Source organism: Pongo abelii, chromosome 2, assembly GCF_028885655.2.
Source record: "Pongo abelii isolate AG06213 chromosome 2, NHGRI_mPonAbe1-v2.0_pri, whole genome shotgun sequence".
Classification (NCBI taxonomy): Eukaryota; Metazoa; Chordata; class Mammalia; order Primates; family Hominidae; genus Pongo; species Pongo abelii.
Window position 1 is genome coordinate 42,939,507 of NC_085928.1, and position 23,984 is coordinate 42,963,490.

Sequence of the window (23,984 nt, forward strand, 5' to 3'; positions counted from 1 at the left end):
AGGAAATATCTTCCCATCAAAACAAGAGGGAAGCATTCTCAGAAACTTCTTCGTGATGAGAGCATTCAACTCACGGAGTTGTACCTACCAGTTGATAGAGAAGTTTGGAAACACTCTTTTTGTAGACTCTGCAAGTGATTATTTGGAGCGGTTTGGGGCCTATGCTGGAAAAGGAAATATCTTCACATGAAAACTGGACAGAAGCATTCTCAGAAACTTCTTTGTGTTGAGTGCATTCAACTCACAGACTTGAACCTTCCTCTAGAAAGAGCAGTTTTGAAACATTCTTTTTGTAAAATCTGCAAGTGGTTATTTGGAGCACTTTGAGGCCTATGCTGTGAAATGGAATATCTTCACCTAAAAGCTAGAGAGAAGCATTCTCAGAAAGTTCTTCGCAATGCGTGCATTCAACTCACAGAGTTGAACGTGCCTTTAGATAGAGCAGTCTGGAAACACCCTTTCTGTAAAATCTGCAAGTGGATATCTGGAGCGATTTGAGGTCTATGCGAGGAAAAGGAAATATCTTCACATAAAAACTAGACAGCAGCATTCTCAGAAACCTCTTTGTGATGAGTGCATTCAACTCACAGACTTGAACCTTCCTTTTGATAGAGCAGTTTTGAAACACTCCTTTTGTAGAATCTGCAAGTGTTTATTTGGAGCGCTTTGAGGCCTAAGCTGGAAAAGGAAATATCTTCACGTAAGAACTAGACGGAAGCATTCTCAGAAACTTCTGTGTGATGAGTGCATTCAACTCACAGAGTTGAACGTTCCTTTTGATCGACCAGTTTTGAAACACTGTTTTTGCAGAATCCGCAAGTGGATATTTGGAGCTCTTTGAGGCTTATGCTGGAAAAGGAAATATCTTCCTATACCAACTAGACAGAAGCATTTTCAGAAACTTCTATGTCATCAGGGGATTGAACTCACAGAGTTGAACATTCCTTTTCATGGAGCAGTTCTGCAGCACCCTTTTTGTGGAAACCGCAAGTGGATATTTGGTGCGATTGCGGCATCTAGTGGAAAAGGAAATACATGCAGATGAAAACTAGATAGAATCATTCTCAGAAACTTCTTTCTGATGAGTGCATTCAACTCACAGAGTTGAACCTTTCTTTTGATAGAAGAGATTTGAAACCCTCTTTTTGTAGAATCTGCAAGTGGCTATTTGGAGCGCTTTGAGGCCTATGCTAGAAAAGGAAATATCTTCACATAAAAACTAGAGGGAAGCATTCTCAGCAACTCCATTGTGATGAGTGCATTCTACTCATAGCGTTGAACCTTCCTTTTGATAGAACAGTTTTGAAACACTGTTTTTGTAGAATCGGCAAGTGGATATTTGGAGCGCTTTGAGGCCTATGCTGGAAAAGGAAATATCTTCACATGAAAACTATACAGAAGCACTCTAAGAAACTTCTGTTCGTTGAGTGCATTCAACTCACAGACTTGAACGTTCCTTTTGAAAGAACTGTTTTGAAACACTCCTTTAGTAGAATTTGCAAGTGTTTATTTGGAGCGCTTTGAAGCTTAGCTGGAAAAGGAAATACCTTCACGTAAGAACTAGACAGAAGAATTCTCAGAAACTTCTTTGTGATGAGTGCATTCAACACACAGACTTGAACCTTCCTTTTGAAAGAGCAGCTATGAAGCTCTCTTTTTGTAGAATCTGCAAGTGGATACTTGGAGCGCTTTGAGGCCTAGGCTGGGAAAAGCAATATCTTCACCTAAAAACTAGACAGAAGCATTCTCAGAAACTTCTGTGTGATGAATGCATTCAACTCACAGACTTGAACGTTCCTTTTGATAGAACTGTTTTGAAACACTCCTTTTATAGAATCTGCAAGTGTTTATTTGGAGCGCTTTGAGGACTATGTTGGAAAAGGAAAGACCTTCATATAAAAACTAGACAGAAGCATTCTCAGAAACTTCTTTTTGATGAGGGCACTCAACTCACAGACTTGAACCTTCCTTTTGAAAGAGCAGTTTGGAAACACTCTTTTTGTAGAATCTGCAAGTGGCTATTTGGAGCGCTTTGTGGCCTATGCTGGGCAATGAAATATCTTCACCTAAAAACTAGACAGAAGCATTCTCAGAAACTTCCGTGTGCTTTATGCATTCAACTCACATAGTGGACTCTTTCTTTTGATAGCGCACTTTTGAAACACTCCTTTTGTAGAATTTGCTAGTGGATGTTTGGAGCGATTTGAGGCCTATGCTGGCAAACGAAATTTCTACACATAAAAACTAGACAGACGCATTCTCAGAAATTTCTTTGTGATGAGTTCGTTCAGCTCACAGACTTGAACTTTCCTTTTGTAAGAGCAGTTTGGAAAGAGTCTTTTTGTAGAATCTGCAAGTGGATATTTGGAGCGCTTTCAGGCCTATGCTGGGAAATGAAATATCTTCACCTAAAAACTAGACAGAAGCATTCTGAGAAACTTCTTTGTGATGAGTTCATTCAACTCCCAGACTTGAACGTTCCTTTTGATAGAACAGTTTTGAAACACTAAGTTTGTAGAATCTGCAAGTGTTTATTCGGAGCACCTTGAGGCCTATGTTGGAAAAGGAAATATCTTCCCATCAAAACAAGAGGGAAGCATTCTCAGAAACTTCTTCGTGATGAGGGCATTCAACTCACGGAGTTGTACCTACCAGTTGATAGAGAAGTTTGGAAACACTCTTTTTGTAGACTCTGCAAGTGATTATTTGGAGCGGTTTGGGGCCTATGCTGGAAAAGGAAATATCTTCACATGAAAACTGGACAGAAGCATTCTCAGAAACTTCTTTGTGTTGAGTGCATTCAACCCACAGACTTGAACCTTCCTCTAGAAAGAGCAGTTTTGAAACATTCTTTTTGTAAAATCTGCAAGTGGTTATTTGGAGCACTTTGAGGCGTATGCTGTGAAATGGAATATCTTCACCTAAAAGCTAGAGAGAAGCATTCTCAGAAAGTTCTTCGCAATGCGTGCATTCAACTCACAGAGTTGAACGTGCCTTTAGATAGAGCAGTCTGGAAACACCCTTTCTGTAAAATCTGCAAGTGGATATCTGGAGCGATTTGAGGTCTATGCGAGGAAAAGGAAATATCTTCACATAAAAACTAGACAGCAGCATTCTCAGAAACCTCTTTGTGATGAGTGCATTCAACTCACAGACTTGAACCTTCCTTTTGATAGAGCAGTTTTGAAACACTCCTTTTGTAGAATCTGCAAGTGTTTATTTGGAGCGCTTTGAGGCCTAAGCTGGAAAAGGAAATATCTTCACGTAAGAACTAGACGGAAGCATTCTCTGAAACTTCTGTGTGATGAGTGCATTCAACCCACAGAGTTGAACGTTCCTTTTGATCGACCAGTTTTGAAACACTGTTTTTGCAGAATCCGCAAGTGGATATTTGGAGCTCTTTGAGGCTTATGCTGGAAAAGGAAATATCTTCCTATACCAACTAGACAGAAGCATTTTCAGAAACTTCTATGTCATCAGGGGATTGAACTCACAGAGTTGAACATTCCTTTTCATGGAGCAGTTCTGCAGCACTCTTTTTGTGGAAACCGCAAGTGGATATTTGGTGCGATTGCGGCATCTAGTGGAAAAGGAAATACATGCAGATGAAAACTAGATAGAATCATTCTCAGAAACTTCTTTCTGATGAGTGCATTCAACTCACAGAGTTGAACCTTTCTTTTGATAGAAGAGATTTGAAACCCTCTTTTTGTAGAATCTGCAAGTGGCTATTTGGAGCGCTTTGAGGCCTATGCTAGAAAAGGAAATATCTTCACATAAAAACTAGAGAGAAGCATTCTCAGCAACTCCATTGTGATGAGTGCATTCTACTCATAGCGTTGAACCTTCCTTTTGATAGAACAGTTTTGAAACACTGTTTTTGTAGAATCGGCAAGTGGATATTTGGAGCGCTTTGAGGCCTATGCTGGAAAAGGAAATATCTTCACATGAAAACTATACAGAAGCACTCTAAGAAACTTCTGTTCGTTGAGTGCATTCAACTCACAGACTTGAACGTTCCTTTTGAAAGAACTGTTTTGAAACACTCCTTTAGTAGAATTTGCAAGTGTTTATTTGGAGCGCTTTGAAGCTTAGCTGGAAAAGGAAATATCTTCACGTAAGAACTAGACAGAAGCATTCTCAGAAACTTCTTTGTGATGAGTGCATTCAACACACAGACTTGAACCTTCCTTTTGAAAGAGCAGCTATGAAGCTCTCTTTTTGTAGAATCTGCAAGTGGATACTTGGAGCGCTTTGAGGCCTAGGCTGGGAAAAGCAATATCTTCACCTAAAAACTAGACAGAAGCATTCTCAGAAACTTCTGTGTGATGAATGCATTCAACTCACAGACTTGAACGTTCCTTTTGATAGAACTGTTTTGAAACACTCCTTTTATAGAATCTGCAAGTGTTTATTTGGAGCGCTTTGAGGACTATGTTGGAAAAGGAAAGACCTTCATATAAAAACTAGACAGAAGCATTCTCAGAAACTTCTTTGTGATGAGGGCACTCAACTCACAGACTTGAACCTTCCTTTTGAAAGAGCAGTTTGGAAACACTCTTTTTGTAGAATCTGCAAGTGGCTATTTGGAGCGCTTTGTGGCCTATGCTGGGAAATGAAATATCTTCACCTAAAAACTAGACAGAAGCATTCTCAGAAACTTCCGTGTGCTTTATGCATTCAACTCACATAGTGGACTCTTTCTTTTGATAGCGCACTTTTGAAACACTCCTTTTGTAGAATTTGCTAGTGGATGTTTGGAGCGATTTGAGGCCTATGCTGGCAAACGAAATTTCTACACATAAAAACTAGACAGACGCATTCTCAGAAACTTCTTTGTGATGAGTTCGTTCAGCTCACAGACTTGAACTTTCCTTTTGTAAGAGCAGTTTGGAAACAGTCTTTTTGTAGAATCTGCAAGTGGATATTTGGAGCGCTTTCAGGCCTATGCTGGGAAATGAAATATCTTCACCTAAAAACTAGACAGAAGCATTCTGAGAAACTTCTTTGTGATGAGTTCATTCAACTCCCAGACTTGAACGTTCCTTTTGATAGAACAGTTTTGAAACACTAAGTTTGTAGAATCTGCAAGTGTTTATTCGGAGCACCTTGAGGCCTATGTTGGAAAAGGAAATATCTTCCCATCAAAACAAGAGGGAAGCATTCTCAGAAACTTCTTCGTGATGAGGGCATTCAACTCACGGAGTTGTACCTACCAGTTGATAGAGAAGTTTGGAAACACTCTTTTTGTAGACTCTGCAAGTGATTATTTGGAGCGGTTTGGGGCCTATGCTGGAAAAGGAAATATCTTCACATGAAAACTGGACAGAAGCATTCTCAGAAACTTCTTTGTGTTGAGTGCATTCAACTCACAGACTTGAACCTTCCTCTAGAAAGAGCAGTTTTGAAACATTCTTTTTGTAAAATCTGCAAGTGGTTATTTGGAGCACTTTGAGGCCTATGCTGTGAAATGGAATATCTTCACCTAAAAGCTAGAGAGAAGCATTCTCAGAAAGTTCTTCGCAATGCGTGCATTCAACTCACAGAGTTGAACGTGCCTTTAGATAGAGCAGTCTGGAAACACCCTTTCTGTAAAATCTGCAAGTGGATATCTGGAGCGATTTGAGGTCTATGCGAGGAAAAGGAAATATCTTCACATAAAAACTAGACAGCAGCATTCTCAGAAACCTCTTTGTGATGAGTGCATTCAACTCACAGACTTGAACCTTCCTTTTGATAGAGCAGTTTTGAAACACTCCTTTTGTAGAATCTGCAAGTGTTTATTTGGAGCGCTTTGAGGCCTAAGCTGGAAAAGGAAATATCTTCACGTAAGAACTAGACGGAAGCATTCTCAGAAACTTCTGTGTGATGAGTGCATTCAACTCACAGAGTTGAACGTTCCTTTTGATCGACCAGTTTTGAAACACTGTTTTTGCAGAATCCGCAAGTGGATATTTGGAGCTCTTTGAGGCTTATGCTGGAAAAGGAAATATCTTCCTATACCAACTAGACAGAAGCATTTTCAGAAACTTCTATGTCATCAGGGGATTGAACTCACAGAGTTGAACATTCCTTTTCATGGAGCAGTTCTGCAGCACCCTTTTTGTGGAAACCGCAAGTGGATATTTGGTGCGATTGCGGCATCTAGTGGAAAAGGAAATACATGCAGATGAAAACTAGATAGAATCATTCTCAGAAACTTCTTTCTGATGAGTGCATTCAACTCACAGAGTTGAACCTTTCTTTTGATAGAAGAGATTTGAAACCCTCTTTTTGTAGAATCTGCAAGTGGCTATTTGGAGCGCTTTGAGGCCTATGCTAGAAAAGGAAATATCTTCACATAAAAACTAGAGAGAAGCATTCTCAGCAACTCCATTGTGATGAGTGCATTCTACTCATAGCGTTGAACCTTCCTTTTGATAGAACAGTTTTGAAACACTGTTTTTGTAGAATCGGCAAGTGGATATTTGGAGCGCTTTGAGGCCTATGCTGGAAAAGGAAATATCTTCACATGAAAACTATACAGAAGCACTCTAAGAAACTTCTGTTCGTTGAGTGCATTCAACTCACAGACTTGAACGTTCCTTTTGAAAGAACTGTTTTGAAACACTCCTTTAGTAGAATTTGCAAGTGTTTATTTGGAGCGCTTTGAAGCTTAGCTGGAAAAGGAAATATCTTCACGTAAGAACTAGACAGAAGCATTCTCAGAAACTTCTTTGTGATGAGTGCATTCAACACACAGACTTGAACCTTCCTTTTGAAAGAGTAGCTATGAAGCTCTCTTTTTGTAGAATCTGCAAGTGGATACTTGGAGCGCTTTGAGGCCTAGGCTGGGAAAAGCAATATCTTCACCTAAAAACTAGACAGAAGCATTCTCAGAAACTTCTGTGTGATGAATGCATTCAACCCACAGACTTGAACGTTCCTTTTGATAGAACTGTTTTGAAACACTCCTTTTATAGAATCTGCAAGTGTTTATTTGGAGCGCTTTGAGGACTATGTTGGAAAAGGAAAGACCTTCATATAAAAACTAGACAGAAGCATTCTCAGAAACTTCTTTGTGATGAGGGCACTCAACTCACAGACTTTAACCTTCCTTTTGAAAGAGCAGTTTGGAAACACTCTTTTTGTAGAATCTGCAAGTGGCTATTTGGAGCGCTTTGTGGCCTATGCTGGGAAATGAAATATCTTCACCTAAAAACTAGACAGAAGCATTCTCAGAAACTTCCGTGTGCTTTATGCATTCAACTCACATAGTGGACTCTTTCTTTTGATAGCGCACTTTTGAAACACTCCTTTTGTAGAATTTGCTAGTGGATGTTTGGAGCGATTTGAGGCCTATGCTGGCAAACGAAATTTCTACACATAAAAACTAGACAGACGCATTCTCAGAAACTTCTTTGTGATGAGTTCGTTCAGCTCACAGACTTGAACTTTCCTTTTGTAAGAGCAGTTTGGAAACACTCTTTTTGTAGAATCTGCAAGTGGATATTTGGAGCGCTTTCAGGCCTATGCTGGGAAATGAAATATCTTCACCTAAAAACTAGACAGAAGCATTCTGAGAAACTTCTTTGTGATGAGTTCATTCAACTCCCAGACTTGAACGTTCCTTTTGATAGAACAGTTTTGAAACACTAAGTTTGTAGAATCTGCAAGTGTTTATTCGGAGCACCTTGAGGCCTATGTTGGAAAAGGAAATATCTTCCCATCAAAACAAGAGGGAAGCATTCTCAGAAACTTCTTCGTGATGAGGGCATTCAACTCACGGAGTTGTACCTACCAGTTGATAGAGAAGTTTGGAAACACTCTTTTTGTAGACTCTGCAAGTGATTATTTGGAGCGGTTTGGGGCCTATGCTGGAAAAGGAAATATCTTCACATGAAAACTGGACAGAAGCATTCTCAGAAACTTCTTTGTGTTGAGTGCATTCAACCCACAGACTTGAACCTTCCTATAGAAAGAGCAGTTTTGAAACATTCTTTTTGTAAAATCTGCAAGTGGTTATTTGGAGCACTTTGAGGCCTATGCTGTGAAATGGAATATCTTCACCTAAAAGCTAGAGAGAAGCATTCTCAGAAAGTTCTTCGCAATGCGTGCATTCAACTCACAGAGTTGAACGTGCCTTTAGATAGAGCAGTCTGGAAACACCCTTTCTGTAAAATCTGCAAGTGGATATCTGGAGCGATTTGAGGTGTATGCGAGGAAAAGGAAATATCTTCACATAAAAACTAGACAGCAGCATTCTCAGAAACCTCTTTGTGATGAGTGCATTCAACTCACAGACTTGAACCTTCCTTTTGATAGAGCAGTTTTGAAACACTCCTTTTGTAGAATCTGCAAGTGTTTATTTGGAGCGCTTTGAGGCCTAAGCTGGAAAAGGAAATATCTTCACGTAAGAACTAGACGGAAGCATTCTCAGAAACTTCTGTGTGATGAGTGCATTCAACCCACAGAGTTGAACGTTCCTTTTGATCGACCAGTTTTGAAACACTGTTTTTGCAGAATCCGCAAGTGGATATTTGGAGCTCTTTGAGGCTTATGCTGGAAAAGGAAATATCTTCCTATACCAACTAGACAGAAGCATTTTCAGAAACTTCTATGTCATCAGGGGATTGAACTCACAGAGTTGAACATTCCTTTTCATGGAGCAGTTCTGCAGCACTCTTTTTGTGGAAACTGCAAGTGGATATTTGGTGCGATTGCGGCATCTAGTGGAAAAGGAAATACATGCAGATGAAAACTAGATAGAATCATTCTCAGAAACTTCTTTCTGATGAGTGCATTCAACTCACAGGGTTGAACCTTTCTTTTGATAGAAGAGATTTGAAACCCTCTTTTTGTAGAATCTGCAAGTGGCTATCTGGAGCGCTTTGAGACCTATGCTAGAAAAGGAAATATCTTCACATAAAAACTAGAGAGAAACATTCTCAGCAACTCCATTGTGATGAGTGCATTCTACTCATAGCGTTGAACCTTCCTTTTGATAGAACAGTTTTGAAACACTGTTTTTGTAGAATCGGCAAGTGGATATTTGGAGCGCTTTGAGGCCTATGCTGGAAAAGGAAATATCTTCACATGAAAACTATACAGAAGCACTCTAAGAAACTTCTGTTCGTTGAGTGCATTCAACTCACAGACTTGAACGTTCCTTTTGAAAGAACTGTTTTGAAACACTCCTTTAGTAGAATTTGCAAGTGTTTATTTGGAGCGCTTTGAAGCTTAGCTGGAAAAGGAAATATCTTCACGTAAGAACTAGACAGAAGCATTCTCAGAAACTTCTTTGTGATGAGTGCATTCAACACACAGACTTGAACCTTCCTTTTGAAAGAGCAGCTATGAAGCTCTCTTTTTGTAGAATCTGCAAGTGGATACTTGGAGCGCTTTGAGGCCTAGTCTGGGAAAAGCAATATCTTCACCTAAAAACTAGACAGAAGCATTCTCAGAAACTTCTGTGTGATGAATGCATTCAACTCACAGACTTGAACGTTCCTTTTGATAGAACTGTTTTGAAACACTCCTTTTATAGAATCTGCAAGTGTTTATTTGGAGCGCTTTGAGGACTATGTTGGAAAAGGAAAGACCTTCATATAAAAACTAGACAGAAGCATTCTCAGAAACTTCTTTGTGATGAGGGCACTCAACTCACAGACTTGAACCTTCCTTTTGAAAGAGCAGTTTGGAAACACTCTTTTTGTAGAATCTGCAAGTGGCTATTTGGAGCGCTTTGTGGCCTATGCTGGGAAATGAAATATCTTCACCTAAAAACTAGACAGAAGCATTCTCAGAAACTTCCGTGTGCTTTATGCATTCAACTCACATAGTGGACTCTTTCTTTTGATAGCGCACTTTTGAAACACTCCTTTTGTAGAATTTGCTAGTGGATGTTTGGAGCGATTTGAGGCCTATGCTGGCAAACGAAATTTCTACACATAAAAACTAGACAGACGCATTCTCAGAAACTTCTTTGTGATGAGTTTGTTCAGCTCACAGACTTGAACTTTCCTTTTGTAAGAGCAGTTTGGAAACACTCTTTTTGTAGAATCTGCAAGTGGATATTTGGAGCGCTTTCAGGCCTATGCTGGGAAATGAAATATCTTCACCTAAAAACTAGACAGAAGCATTCTGAGAAACTTCTTTGTGATGAGTTCATTCAACTCCCAGACTTGAACGTTCCTTTTGATAGAACAGTTTTGAAACACTAAGTTTGTAGAATCTGCAAGTGTTTATTCGGAGCACCTTGAGGCCTATGTTGGAAAAGGAAATATCTTCCCATCAAAACAAGAGGGAAGCATTCTCAGAAACTTCTTCGTGATGAGGGCATTCAACTCACGGAGTTGTACCTACCAGTTGATAGAGAAGTTTGGAAACACTCTTTTTGTAGACTCTGCAAGTGATTATTTGGAGCGGTTTGGGGCCTATGCTGGAAAAGGAAATATCTTCACATGAAAACTGGACAGAAGCATTCTCAGAAACTTCTTTGTGTTGAGTGCATTCAACTCACAGACTTGAACCTTCCTCTAGAAAGAGCAGTTTTGAAACATTCTTTTTGTAAAATCTGCAAGTGGTTATTTGGAGCACTTTGAGGCCTATGCTGTGAAATGGAATATCTTCACCTAAAAGCTAGAGAGAAGCATTGTCAGAAAGTTCTTCGCAATGCGTGCATTCAACTCACAGAGTTGAACGTGCCTTTAGATAGAGCAGTCTGGAAACACCCTTTCTGTAAAATCTGCAAGTGGATATCTGGAGCGATTTGAGGTCTATGCGAGGAAAAGGAAATATCTTCACATAAAAACTAGACAGCAGCATTCTCAGAAACCTCTTTGTGATGAGTGCATTCAACTCACAGACTTGAACCTTCCTTTTGATAGAGCAGTTTTGAAACACTCCTTTTGTAGACTCTGCAAGTGTTTATTTGGAGCGCTTTGAGGCCTAAGCTGGAAAAGGAAATATCTTCACGTAAGAACTAGACGGAAGCATTCTCAGAAACTTCTGTGTGATGAGTGCATTCAACCCACAGAGTTGAACGTTCCTTTTGATCGACCAGTTTTGAAACACTGTTTTTGCAGAATCCGCAAGTGGATATTTGGAGCTCTTTGAGGCTTATGCTGGAAAAGGAAATATCTTCCTATACCAACTAGACAGAAGCATTTTCAGAAACTTCTATGTCATCAGGGGATTGAACTCACAGAGTTGAACATTCCTTTTCATGGAGCAGTTCTGCAGCACTCTTTTTGCGGAAACTGCAAGTGGATATTTGGTGCGATTGCGGCATCTAGTGGAAAAGGAAATACATGCAGATGAAAACTAGATAGAATCATTCTCAGAAACATCTTTCTGATGAGTGCATTCAACTCACAGAGTTGAACCTTTCTTTTGATAGAAGAGATTTGAAACCCTCTTTTTGTAGAATCTGCAAGTGGCTATTTGGAGCGCTTTGAGGCCTATGCTAGAAAAGGAAATATCTTCACATAAAAACTAGAGGGAAGCATTCTCAGCAACTCCATTGTGATGAGTGCATTCTACTCATAGTGTTGAACCTTCCTTTTGGTAGAACAGTTTTGAAACACTGTTTTTGTAGAATCGGCAAGTGGATATTTGGAGCGCTTTCAGGCCTATGCTGGGAAATGAAATATCTTCACCTAAAAACTAGACAGAAGCATTCTGAGAAACTTCTTTGTGATGAGTTCATTCAACTCCCGGACTTGAACGTTCCTTTTGATAGAACAGTTTTGAAACACTAAGTTTGTAGAATCTGCAAGTGTTTATTCGGCGCACCTTGAGGCCTATGTTGGAAAAGGAAATATCTTCCCATCAAAGCAAGAGGGAAGCATTCTCAGAAACTTCTTCGTGATGAGAGCATTCAACTCACGGAGTTGTACCTACCAGTTGATAGAGAAGTTTGGAAACACTCTTTTTGTAGACTCTGCAAGTGATTATTTGGAGCGGTTTGGGGCCTATGCTGGAAAAGGAAATATCTTCACATAAAAACTAGAGAGAAGCATTCTCAGCAACTCCATTGTGATGAGTGCATTCTACTCATAGCGTTGAACCTTCCTTTTGATAGAACAGTTTTGAAACACTGTTTTTGTAGAATCGGCAAGTGGATATTTGGAGCGCTTTGAGGCCTATGCTGGAAAAGGAAATATCTTCACATGAAAACTATACAGAAGCACTCTAAGAAACTTCTGTTCGTTGAGTGCATTCAACTCACAGACTTGAACGTTCCTTTTGAAAGAACTGTTTTGAAACACTCCTTTAGTAGAATTTGCAAGTGTTTATTTGGAGCGCTTTGAAGCTTAGCTGGAAAAGGAAATATCTTCACGTAAGAACTAGACAGAAGCATTCTCAGAAACTTCTTTGTGATGAGTGCATTCAACACACAGACTTGAACCTTCCTTTTGAAAGAGCAGCTATGAAGCTCTCTTTTTGTAGAATCTGCAAGTGGATACTTGGAGCGCTTTGAGGCCTAGTCTGGGAAAAGCAATATCTTCACCTAAAAACTAGACAGAAGCATTCTCAGAAACTTCTGTGTGATGAATGCATTCAACTCACAGACTTGAACGTTCCTTTTGATAGAACTGTTTTGAAACACTCCTTTTATAGAATCTGCAAGTGTTTATTTGGAGCGCTTTGAGGACTATGTTGGAAAAGGAAAGACCTTCATATAAAAACTAGACAGAAGCATTCTCAGAAACTTCTTTGTGATGAGGGCACTCAACTCACAGACTTGAACCTTCCTTTTGAAAGAGCAGTTTGGAAACACTCTTTTTGTAGAATCTGCAAGTGGCTATTTGGAGCGCTTTGTGGCCTATGCTGGGAAATGAAATATCTTCACCTAAAAACTAGACAGAAGCATTCTCAGAAACTTCCGTGTGCTTTATGCATTCAACTCACATAGTGGACTCTTTCTTTTGATAGCGCACTTTTGAAACACTCCTTTTGTAGAATTTGCTAGTGGATGTTTGGAGCGATTTGAGGCCTATGCTGGCAAACGAAATTTCTACACATAAAAACTAGACAGACGCATTCTCAGAAACTTCTTTGTGATGAGTTCGTTCAGCTCACAGACTTGAACTTTCCTTTTGTAAGAGCAGTTTGGAAACACTCTTTTTGTAGAATCTGCAAGTGGATATTTGGAGCGCTTTCAGGCCTATGCTGGGAAATGAAATATCTTCACCTAAAAACTAGACAGAAGCATTCTGAGAAACTTCTTTGTGATGAGTTCATTCAACTCCCAGACTTGAACGTTCCTTTTGATAGAACAGTTTTGAAACACTAAGTTTGTAGAATCTGCAAGTGTTTATTCGGAGCACCTTGAGGCCTATGTTGGAAAAGGAAATATCTTCCCATCAAAACAAGAGGGAAGCATTCTCAGAAACTTCTTCGTGATGAGGGCATTCAACTCACGGAGTTGTACCTACCAGTTGATAGAGAAGTTTGGAAACACTCTTTTTGTAGACTCTGCAAGTGATTATTTGGAGCGGTTTGGTGCCTATGCTGGAAAAGGAAATATCTTCACATGAAAACTGGACAGAAGCATTCTCAGAAACTTCTTTGTGTTGAGTGCATTCAACTCACAGACTTGAACCTTCCTCTAGAAAGAGCAGTTTTGAAACATTCTTTTTGTAAAATCTGCAAGTGGTTATTTGGAGCACTTTGAGGCCTATGCTGTGAAATGGAATATCTTCACCTAAAAGCTAGAGAGAAGCATTCTCAGAAAGTTCTTCGCAATGCGTGCATTCAACTCACAGAGTTGAACGTGCCTTTAGATAGAGCAGTCTGGAAACACCCTTTCTGTAAAATCTGCAAGTGGATATCTGGAGCGATTTGAGGTGTATGCGAGGAAAAGGAAATATCTTCACATAAAAACTAGACAGCAGCATTCTCAGAAACCTCTTTGTGATGAGTGCATTCAACTCACAGACTTGAACCTTCCTTTTGATAGAGCAGTTTTGAAACACTCCTTTTGTAGAATCTGCAAGTGTTTATTTGGAGCGCTTTGAGGCCTAAGCTGGAAAAGGAAATATCTTCACGTAAGAACTAGACGGAAGCATTCTCAGAAACTTCTGTGTGATGAGTGCATTCAACCCACAGAGTTGAACGTTCCTTTTGATCGACCAGTTTTGAAACACTGTTTTTGCAGAATCCGCAAGTGGATATTTGGAGCTCTTTGAGGCTTATGCTGGAAAAGGAAATATCTTCCTATACCAACTAGACAGAAGCATTTTCAGAAACTTCTATGTCATCAGGGGATTGAACTCACAGAGTTGAACATTCCTTTTCATGGAGCAGTTCTGCAGCACTCTTTTTGCGGAAACTGCAAGTGGATATTTGGTGCGATTGCGGCATCTAGTGGAAAAGGAAATACATGCAGATGAAAACTAGATAGAATCATTCTCAGAAACTTCTTTCTGATGAGTGCATTCAACTCACAGAGTTGAACCTTTCTTTTGATAGAAGAGATTTGAAACCCTCTTTTTGTAGAATCTGCAAGTGGCTATATGGAGCGCTTTGAGGCCTATGCTAGAAAAGGAAATATCTTCACATAAAAACTAGAGGGAAGCATTCTCAGCAACTCCATTGTGATGAGTGCATTCTACTCATAGTGTTGAACCTTCCTTTTGGTAGAACAGTTTTGAAACACTGTTTTTGTAGAATCGGCAAGTGGATATTTGGAGCGCTTTCAGGCCTATGCTGGGAAATGAAATATCTTCACCTAAAAACTAGACAGAAGCATTCTGAGAAACTTCTTTGTGATGAGTTCATTCAACTCCCAGACTTGAACGTTCCTTTTGATAGAACAGTTTTGAAACACTAAGTTTGTAGAATCTGCAAGTGTTTATTCGGCGCACCTTGAGGCCTATGTTGGAAAAGGAAATATCTTCCCATCAAAACAAGAGGGAAGCATTCTCAGAAACTTCTTCGTGATGAGAGCATTCAACTCACGGAGTTGTACCTACCAGTTGATAGAGAAGTTTGGAAACACTCTTTTTGTAGACTCTGCAAGTGATTATTTGGAGCGGTTTGGGGCCTATGCTGGAAAAGGAAATATCTTCACATGAAAACTGGACAGAAGCATTCTCAGAAACTTCTTTGTGTTGAGTGCATTCAACTCACAGACTTGAACCTTCCTCTAGAAAGAGCAGTTTTGAAACATTCTTTTTGTAAAATCTGCAAGTGGTTATTTGGAGCACTTTGAGGCCTATGCTGTGAAATGGAATATCTTCACCTAAAAGCTAGAGAGAAGCATTCTCAGAAAGTTCTTCGCAATGCGTGCATTCAACTCACAGAGTTGAACGTGCCTTTAGATAGAGCAGTCTGGAAACACCCTTTCTGTAAAATCTGCAAGTGGATATCTGGAGCGATTTGAGGTCTATGCGAGGAAAAGGAAATATCTTCACATAAAAACTAGACAGCAGCATTCTCAGAAACCTCTTTGTGATGAGTGCATTCAACTCACAGACTTGAACCTTCCTTTTGATAGAGCAGTTTTGAAACACTCCTTTTGTAGAATCTGCAAGTGTTTATTTGGAGCGCTTTGAGGCCTAAGCTGGAAAAGGAAATATCTTCACGTAAGAACTAGACGGAAGCATTCTCAGAAACTTCTGTGTGATGAGTGCATTCAACCCACAGAGTTGAACGTTCCTTTTGATCGACCAGTTTTGAAACACTGTTTTTGCAGAATCCGCAAGTGGATATTTGGAGCTCTTTGAGGCTTATGCTGGAAAAGGAAATATCTTCCTATACCAACTAGACAGAAGCATTTTCAGAAACTTCTATGTCATCAGGGGATTGAACTCACAGAGTTGAACATTCCTTTTCATGGAGCAGTTCTGCAGCACTCTTTTTGCGGAAACTGCAAGTGGATATTTGGTGCGATTGCGGCATCTAGTGGAAAAGGAAATACATGCAGATGAAAACTAGATAGAATCATTCTCAGAAACTTCTTTCTGATGAGTGCATTCAACTCACAGAGTTGAACCTTTCTTTTGATAGAAGAGATTTGAAACCCTCTTTTTGTAGAATCTGCAAGTGGCTATATGGAGCGCTTTGAGGCCTATGCTAGAAAAGGAAATATCTTCACATAAAAACTAGAGGGAAGCATTCTCAGCAACTCCATTGTGATGAGTGCATTCTACTCATAGTGTTGAACCTTCCTTTTGGTAGAACAGTTTTGAAACACTGTTTTTGTAGAATCGGCAAGTGGATATTTGGAGCGCTTTCAGGCCTATGCTGGGAAATGAAATATCTTCACCTAAAAACTAGACAGAAGCATTCTGAGAAACTTCTTTGTGATGAGTTCATTCAACTCCCAGACTTGAACGTTCCTTTTGATAGAACAGTTTTGAAACACTAAGTTTGTAGAATCTGCAAGTGTTTATTCGGCGCACCTTGAGGCCTATGTTGGAAAAGGAAATATCTTCCCATCAAAACAAGAGGGAAGCATTCTCAGAAACTTCTTCGTGATGAGAGCATTCAACTCACGGAGTTGTACCTACCAGTTGATAGAGAAGTTTGGAAACACTCTTTTTGTAGACTCTGCAAGTGATTATTTGGAGCGGTTTGGGGCCTATGCTGGAAAAGGAAATATCTTCACATGAAAACTGGACAGAAGCATTCTCAGAAACTTCTTTGTGTTGAGTGCATTCAACTCACAGACTTGAACCTTCCTCTAGAAAGAGCAGTTTTGAAACATTCTTTTTGTAAAATCTGCAAGTGGTTATTTGGAGCACTTTGAGGCCTATGCTGTGAAATGGAATATCTTCACCTAAAAGCTAGAGAGAAGCATTCTCAGAAAGTTCTTCGCAATGCGTGCATTCAACTCACAGAGTTGAACGTGCCTTTAGATAGAGCAGTCTGGAAACACCCTTTCTGTAAAATCTGCAAGTGGATATCTGGAGCGATTTGAGGTCTATGCGAGGAAAAGGAAATATCTTCACATAAAAACTAGACAGCAGCATTCTCAGAAACCTCTTTGTGATGAGTGCATTCAACTCACAGACTTGAACCTTCCTTTTGATAGAGCAGTTTTGAAACACTCCTTTTGTAGAATCTGCAAGTGTTTATTTGGAGCGCTTTGAGGCCTAAGCTGGAAAAGGAAATATCTTCACGTAAGAACTAGACGGAAGCATTCTCAGAAACTTCTGTGTGATGAGTGCATTCAACTCACAGAGTTGAACGTTCCTTTTGATCGACCAGTTTTGAAACACTGTTTTTGCAGAATCCGCAAGTGGATATTTGGAGCTCTTTGAGGCTTATGCTGGAAAAGGAAATATCTTCCTATACCAACTAGACAGAAGCATTTTCAGAAACTTCTATGTCATCAGGGGATTGAACTCACAGAGTTGAACATTCCTTTTCATGGAGCAGTTCTGCAGCACCCTTTTTGTGGAAACCGCAAGTGGATATTTGGTGCGATTGCGGCATCTAGTGGAAAAGGAAATACATGCAGATGAAAACTAGATAGAATCATTCTCAGAAACTTCTTTCTGATGAGTGCATTCAACTCACAGAGTTGAACCTTTCTTTTGATAGAAGAGATTTGAAACCCTCTTTTTGTAGAATCTGCAAGTGGCTATTTGGAGCGCTTTGAGGCCTATGCTAGAAAAGGAAATATCTTCACATAAAAACTAGAGGGAAGCATTCTCAGCAACTCCATTGTGATGAGTGCATTCTACTCATAGCGTTGAACCTTCCTTTTGATAGAACAGTTTTGAAACACTGTTTTTGTAGAATCGGCAAGTGGATATTTGGAGCGCTTTGAGGCCTATGCTGGAAAAGGAAATATCTTCACATGAAAACTATACAGAAGCACTCTAAGAAACTTCTGTTCGTTGAGTGCATTCAACTCACAGACTTGAACGTTCCTTTTGAAAGAACTGTTTTGAAACACTCCTTTAGTAGAATTTGCAAGTGTTTATTTGGAGCGCTTTGAAGCTTAGCTGGAAAAGGAAATACCTTCACGTAAGAACTAGACAGAAGAATTCTCAGAAACTTCTTTGTGATGAGTGCATTCAACACACAGACTTGAACCTTCCTTTTGAAAGAGCAGCTATGAAGCTCTCTTTTTGTAGAATCTGCAAGTGGATACTTGGAGCGCTTTGAGGCCTAGGCTGGGAAAAGCAATATCTTCACCTAAAAACTAGACAGAAGCATTCTCAGAAACTTCTGTGTGATGAATGCATTCAACTCACAGACTTGAACGTTCCTTTTGATAGAACTGTTTTGAAACACTCCTTTTATAGAATCTGCAAGTGTTTATTTGGAGCGCTTTGAGGACTATGTTGGAAAAGGAAAGACCTTCATATAAAAACTAGACAGAAGCATTCTCAGAAACTTCTTTTTGATGAGGGCACTCAACTCACAGACTTGAACCTTCCTTTTGAAAGAGCAGTTTGGAAACACTCTTTTTGTAGAATCTGCAAGTGGCTATTTGGAGCGCTTTGTGGCCTATGCTGGGCAATGAAATATCTTCACCTAAAAACTAGACAGAAGCATTCTCAGAAACTTCCGTGTGCTTTATGCATTCAACTCACATAGTGGACTCTTTCTTTTGATAGCGCACTTTTGAAACACTCCTTTTGTAGAATTTGCTAGTGGATGTTTGGAGCGATTTGAGGCCTATGCTGGCAAACGAAATTTCTACACATAAAAACTAGACAGACGCATTCTCAGAAATTTCTTTGTGATGAGTTCGTTCAGCTCACAGACTTGAACTTTCCTTTTGTAAGAGCAGTTTGGAAAGAGTCTTTTTGTAGAATCTGCAAGTGGATATTTGGAGCGCTTTCAGGCCTATGCTGGGAAATGAAATATCTTCACCTAAAAACTAGACAGAAGCATTCTGAGAAACTTCTTTGTGATGAGTTCATTCAACTCCCAGACTTGAACGTTCCTTTTGATAGAACAGTTTTGAAACACTAAGTTTGTAGAATCTGCAAGTGTTTATTCGGAGCACCTTGAGGCCTATGTTGGAAAAGGAAATATCTTCCCATCAAAACAAGAGGGAAGCATTCTCAGAAACTTCTTCGTGATGAGGGCATTCAACTCACGGAGTTGTACCTACCAGTTGATAGAGAAGTTTGGAAACACTCTTTTTGTAGACTCTGCAAGTGATTATTTGGAGCGGTTTGGGGCCTATGCTGGAAAAGGAAATATCTTCACATGAAAACTGGACAGAAGCATTCTCAGAAACTTCTTTGTGTTGAGTGCATTCAACCCACAGACTTGAACCTTCCTCTAGAAAGAGCAGTTTTGAAACATTCTTTTTGTAAAATCTGCAAGTGGTTATTTGGAGCACTTTGAGGCGTATGCTGTGAAATGGAATATCTTCACCTAAAAGCTAGAGAGAAGCATTCTCAGAAAGTTCTTCGCAATGCGTGCATTCAACTCACAGAGTTGAACGTGCCTTTAGATAGAGCAGTCTGGAAACACCCTTTCTGTAAAATCTGCAAGTGGATATCTGGAGCGATTTGAGGTCTATGCGAGGAAAAGGAAATATCTTCACATAAAAACTAGACAGCAGCATTCTCAGAAACCTCTTTGTGATGAGTGCATTCAACTCACAGACTTGAACCTTCCTTTTGATAGAGCAGTTTTGAAACACTCCTTTTGTAGAATCTGCAAGTGTTTATTTGGAGCGCTTTGAGGCCTAAGCTGGAAAAGGAAATATCTTCACGTAAGAACTAGACGGAAGCATTCTCTGAAACTTCTGTGTGATGAGTGCATTCAACCCACAGAGTTGAACGTTCCTTTTGATCGACCAGTTTTGAAACACTGTTTTTGCAGAATCCGCAAGTGGATATTTGGAGCTCTTTGAGGCTTATGCTGGAAAAGGAAATATCTTCCTATACCAACTAGACAGAAGCATTTTCAGAAACTTCTATGTCATCAGGGGATTGAACTCACAGAGTTGAACATTCCTTTTCATGGAGCAGTTCTGCAGCACTCTTTTTGTGGAAACCGCAAGTGGATATTTGGTGCGATTGCGGCATCTAGTGGAAAAGGAAATACATGCAGATGAAAACTAGATAGAATCATTCTCAGAAACTTCTTTCTGATGAGTGCATTCAACTCACAGAGTTGAACCTTTCTTTTGATAGAAGAGATTTGAAACCCTCTTTTTGTAGAATCTGCAAGTGGCTATTTGGAGCGCTTTGAGGCCTATGCTAGAAAAGGAAATATCTTCACATAAAAACTAGAGAGAAGCATTCTCAGCAACTCCATTGTGATGAGTGCATTCTACTCATAGCGTTGAACCTTCCTTTTGATAGAACAGTTTTGAAACACTGTTTTTGTAGAATCGGCAAGTGGATATTTGGAGCGCTTTGAGGCCTATGCTGGAAAAGGAAATATCTTCACATGAAAACTATACAGAAGCACTCTAAGAAACTTCTGTTCGTTGAGTGCATTCAACTCACAGACTTGAACGTTCCTTTTGAAAGAACTGTTTTGAAACACTCCTTTAGTAGAATTTGCAAGTGTTTATTTGGAGCGCTTTGAAGCTTAGCTGGAAAAGGAAATATCTTCACGTAAGAACTAGACAGAAGCATTCTCAGAAACTTCTTTGTGATGAGTGCATTCAACACACAGACTTGAACCTTCCTTTTGAAAGAGCAGCTATGAAGCTCTCTTTTTGTAGAATCTGCAAGTGGATACTTGGAGCGCTTTGAGGCCTAGGCTGGGAAAAGCAATATCTTCACCTAAAAACTAGACAGAAGCATTCTCAGAAACTTCTGTGTGATGAATGCATTCAACTCACAGACTTGAACGTTCCTTTTGATAGAACTGTTTTGAAACACTCCTTTTATAGAATCTGCAAGTGTTTATTTGGAGCGCTTTGAGGACTATGTTGGAAAAGGAAAGACCTTCATATAAAAACTAGACAGAAGCATTCTCAGAAACTTCTTTGTGATGAGGGCACTCAACTCACAGACTTGAACCTTCCTTTTGAAAGAGCAGTTTGGAAACACTCTTTTTGTAGAATCTGCAAGTGGCTATTTGGAGCGCTTTGTGGCCTATGCTGGGAAATGAAATATCTTCACCTAAAAACTAGACAGAAGCATTCTCAGAAACTTCCGTGTGCTTTATGCATTCAACTCACATAGTGGACTCTTTCTTTTGATAGCGCACTTTTGAAACACTCCTTTTGTAGAATTTGCTAGTGGATGTTTGGAGCGATTTGAGGCCTATGCTGGCAAACGAAATTTCTACACATAAAAACTAGACAGACGCATTCTCAGAAACTTCTTTGTGATGAGTTCGTTCAGCTCACAGACTTGAACTTTCCTTTTGTAAGAGCAGTTTGGAAACACTCTTTTTGTAGAATCTGCAAGTGGATATTTGGAGCGCTTTCAGGCCTATGCTGGGAAATGAAATATCTTCACCTAAAAACTAGACAGAAGCATTCTGAGAAACTTCTTTGTGATGAGTTCATTCAACTCCCAGACTTGAACGTTCCTTTTGATAGAACAGTTTTGAAACACTAAGTTTGTAGAATCTGCAAGTGTTTATTCGGAGCACCTTGAGGCCTATGTTGGAAAAGGAAATATCTTCCCATCAAAACAAGAGGGAAGCATTCTCAGAAACTTCTTCGTGATGAGGGCATTCAACTCACGGAGTTGTACCTACCAGTTGATAGAGAAGTTTGGAAACACTCTTTTTGTAGACTCTGCAAGTGATTATTTGGAGCGGTTTGGGGCCTATGCTGGAAAAGGAAATATCTTCACATGAAAACTGGACAGAAGCATTCTCAGAAACTTCTTTGTGTTGAGTGCATTCAACTCACAGACTTGAACCTTCCTCTAGAAAGAGCAGTTTTGAAACATTCTTTTTGTAAAATCTGCAAGTGGTTATTTGGAGCACTTTGAGGCCTATGCAGTGAAATGGAATATCTTCACCTAAAAGCTAGAGAGAATATTCTCAGAAAGTTCTTCGCAATGCGTGCATTCAACTCACAGAGTTGAACGTGCCTTTAGATAGAGCAGTCTGGAAACACCCTTTCTGTAAAATCTGCAAGTGGATATCTGGAGCGATTTGAGGTCTATGCGAGGAAAAGGAAATATCTTCACATAAAAACTAGACAGCAGCATTCTCAGAAACCTCTTTGTGATGAGTGCATTCAACTCACAGACTTGAACCTTCCTTTTGATAGAGCAGTTTTGAAACACTCCTTTTGTAGACTCTGCAAGTGTTTATTTGGAGCGCTTTGAGGCCTAAGCTAGAAAAGGAAATATCTTCACGTAAGAACTAGACGGAAGCATTCTCAGAAACTTCTGTGTGATGAGTGCATTCAACTCACAGAGTTGAACGTTCCTTTTGATCGACCAGTTTTGAAACACTGTTTTTGCAGAATCCGCAAGTGGATATTTGGAGCTCTTTGAGGCTTATGCTGGAAAAGGAAATATCTTCCTATACCAACTAGACAGAAGCATTTTCAGAAACTTCTATGTCATCAGGGGATTGAACTCACAGAGTTGAACATTCCTTTTCATGGAGCAGTTCTGCAGCACTCTTTTTGTGGAAACTGCAAGTGGATATTTGGTGCGATTGCGGCATGTAGTGGAAAAGGAAATACATGCAGATGAAAACTAGATAGAATCATTCTCAGAAACTTCTTTCTGATGAGTGCATTCAACTCACAGAGTTGAACCTTTCTTTTGATAGAAGAGATTTGAAACCCTCTTTTTGTAGAATCTGCAAGTAGCTATTTGGAGCGCTTTGAGGCCTATGCTAGAAAAGGAAATATCTTCACATAAAAACTAGAGAGAAGCATTCTCAGCAACTCCATTGTGATGAGTGCATTCTACTCATAGCGTTGAACCTTCCTTTTGATAGAACAGTTTTGAAACACTGTTTTTGTAGAATCGGCAAGTGGATATTTGGAGCGCTTTGAGGCCTATGCTGGAAAAGGAAATATCTTCACATGAAAACTATACAGAAGCACTCTAAGAAACTTCTGTTCGTTGAGTGCATTCAACTCACAGACTTGAACGTTCCTTTTGAAAGAACTGTTTTGAAACACTCCTTTAGTAGAATTTGCAAGTGTTTATTTGGAGCGCTTTGAAGCTTAGCTGGAAAAGGAAATATCTTCACGTAAGAACTAGACAGAAGCATTCTCAGAAACTTCTTTGTGATGAGTGCATTCAACACACAGACTTGAACCTTCCTTTTGAAAGAGCAGCTATGAAGCTCTCTTTTTGTAGAATCTGCAAGTGGATACTTGGAGCGCTTTGAGGCCTAGGCTGGGAAAAGCAATATCTTCACCTAAAAACTAGACAGAAGCATTCTCAGAAACTTCTGTGTGATGAATGCATTCAACTCACAGACTTGAACGTTCCTTTTGTAGAATCTGCAAGTGTTTATTTGGAGCACTTTGAGGACTATGTTGGAAAAGGAAAGACCTTCATATAAAAACTAGACAGAAGCATTCTCAGAAACTTCTTTGTGATGAGGGCACTCAACTCACAGACTTGAACCTTCCTTTTGAAAGAGCAGTTTGGAAACACTCTTTTTGTAGAATCTGCAAGTGGCTATTTGGAGCGCTTTGTGGCCTATGCTGGGAAATGAAATATCTTCACCTAAAAACTAGACAGAAGCATTCTCAGAAACTTCCGTGTGCTTTATGCATTCAACTCACATAGTGGACTCTTTCTTTTGATAGCGCACTTTTGAAACACTCCTTTTGTAGAATTTGCTAGTGGATGTTTGGAGCGATTTGAGGCCTATGCTGGCAAACGAAATTTCTACACATAAAAACTAGACAGACGCATTCTCAGAAACTTCTTTGTGATGAGTTCGTTCAGCTCACAGACTTGAACTTTCCTTTTGTAAGAGCAGTTTGGAAACACTCTTTTTGTAGAATCTGCAAGTGGATATTTGGAGCGCTTTCGGGCCTATGCTGGGAAATGAAATATCTTCACCTAAAAACTAGACAGAAGCATTCTGAGAAACTTCTTTGTGATGAGTTCATTCAACTCCCAGACTTG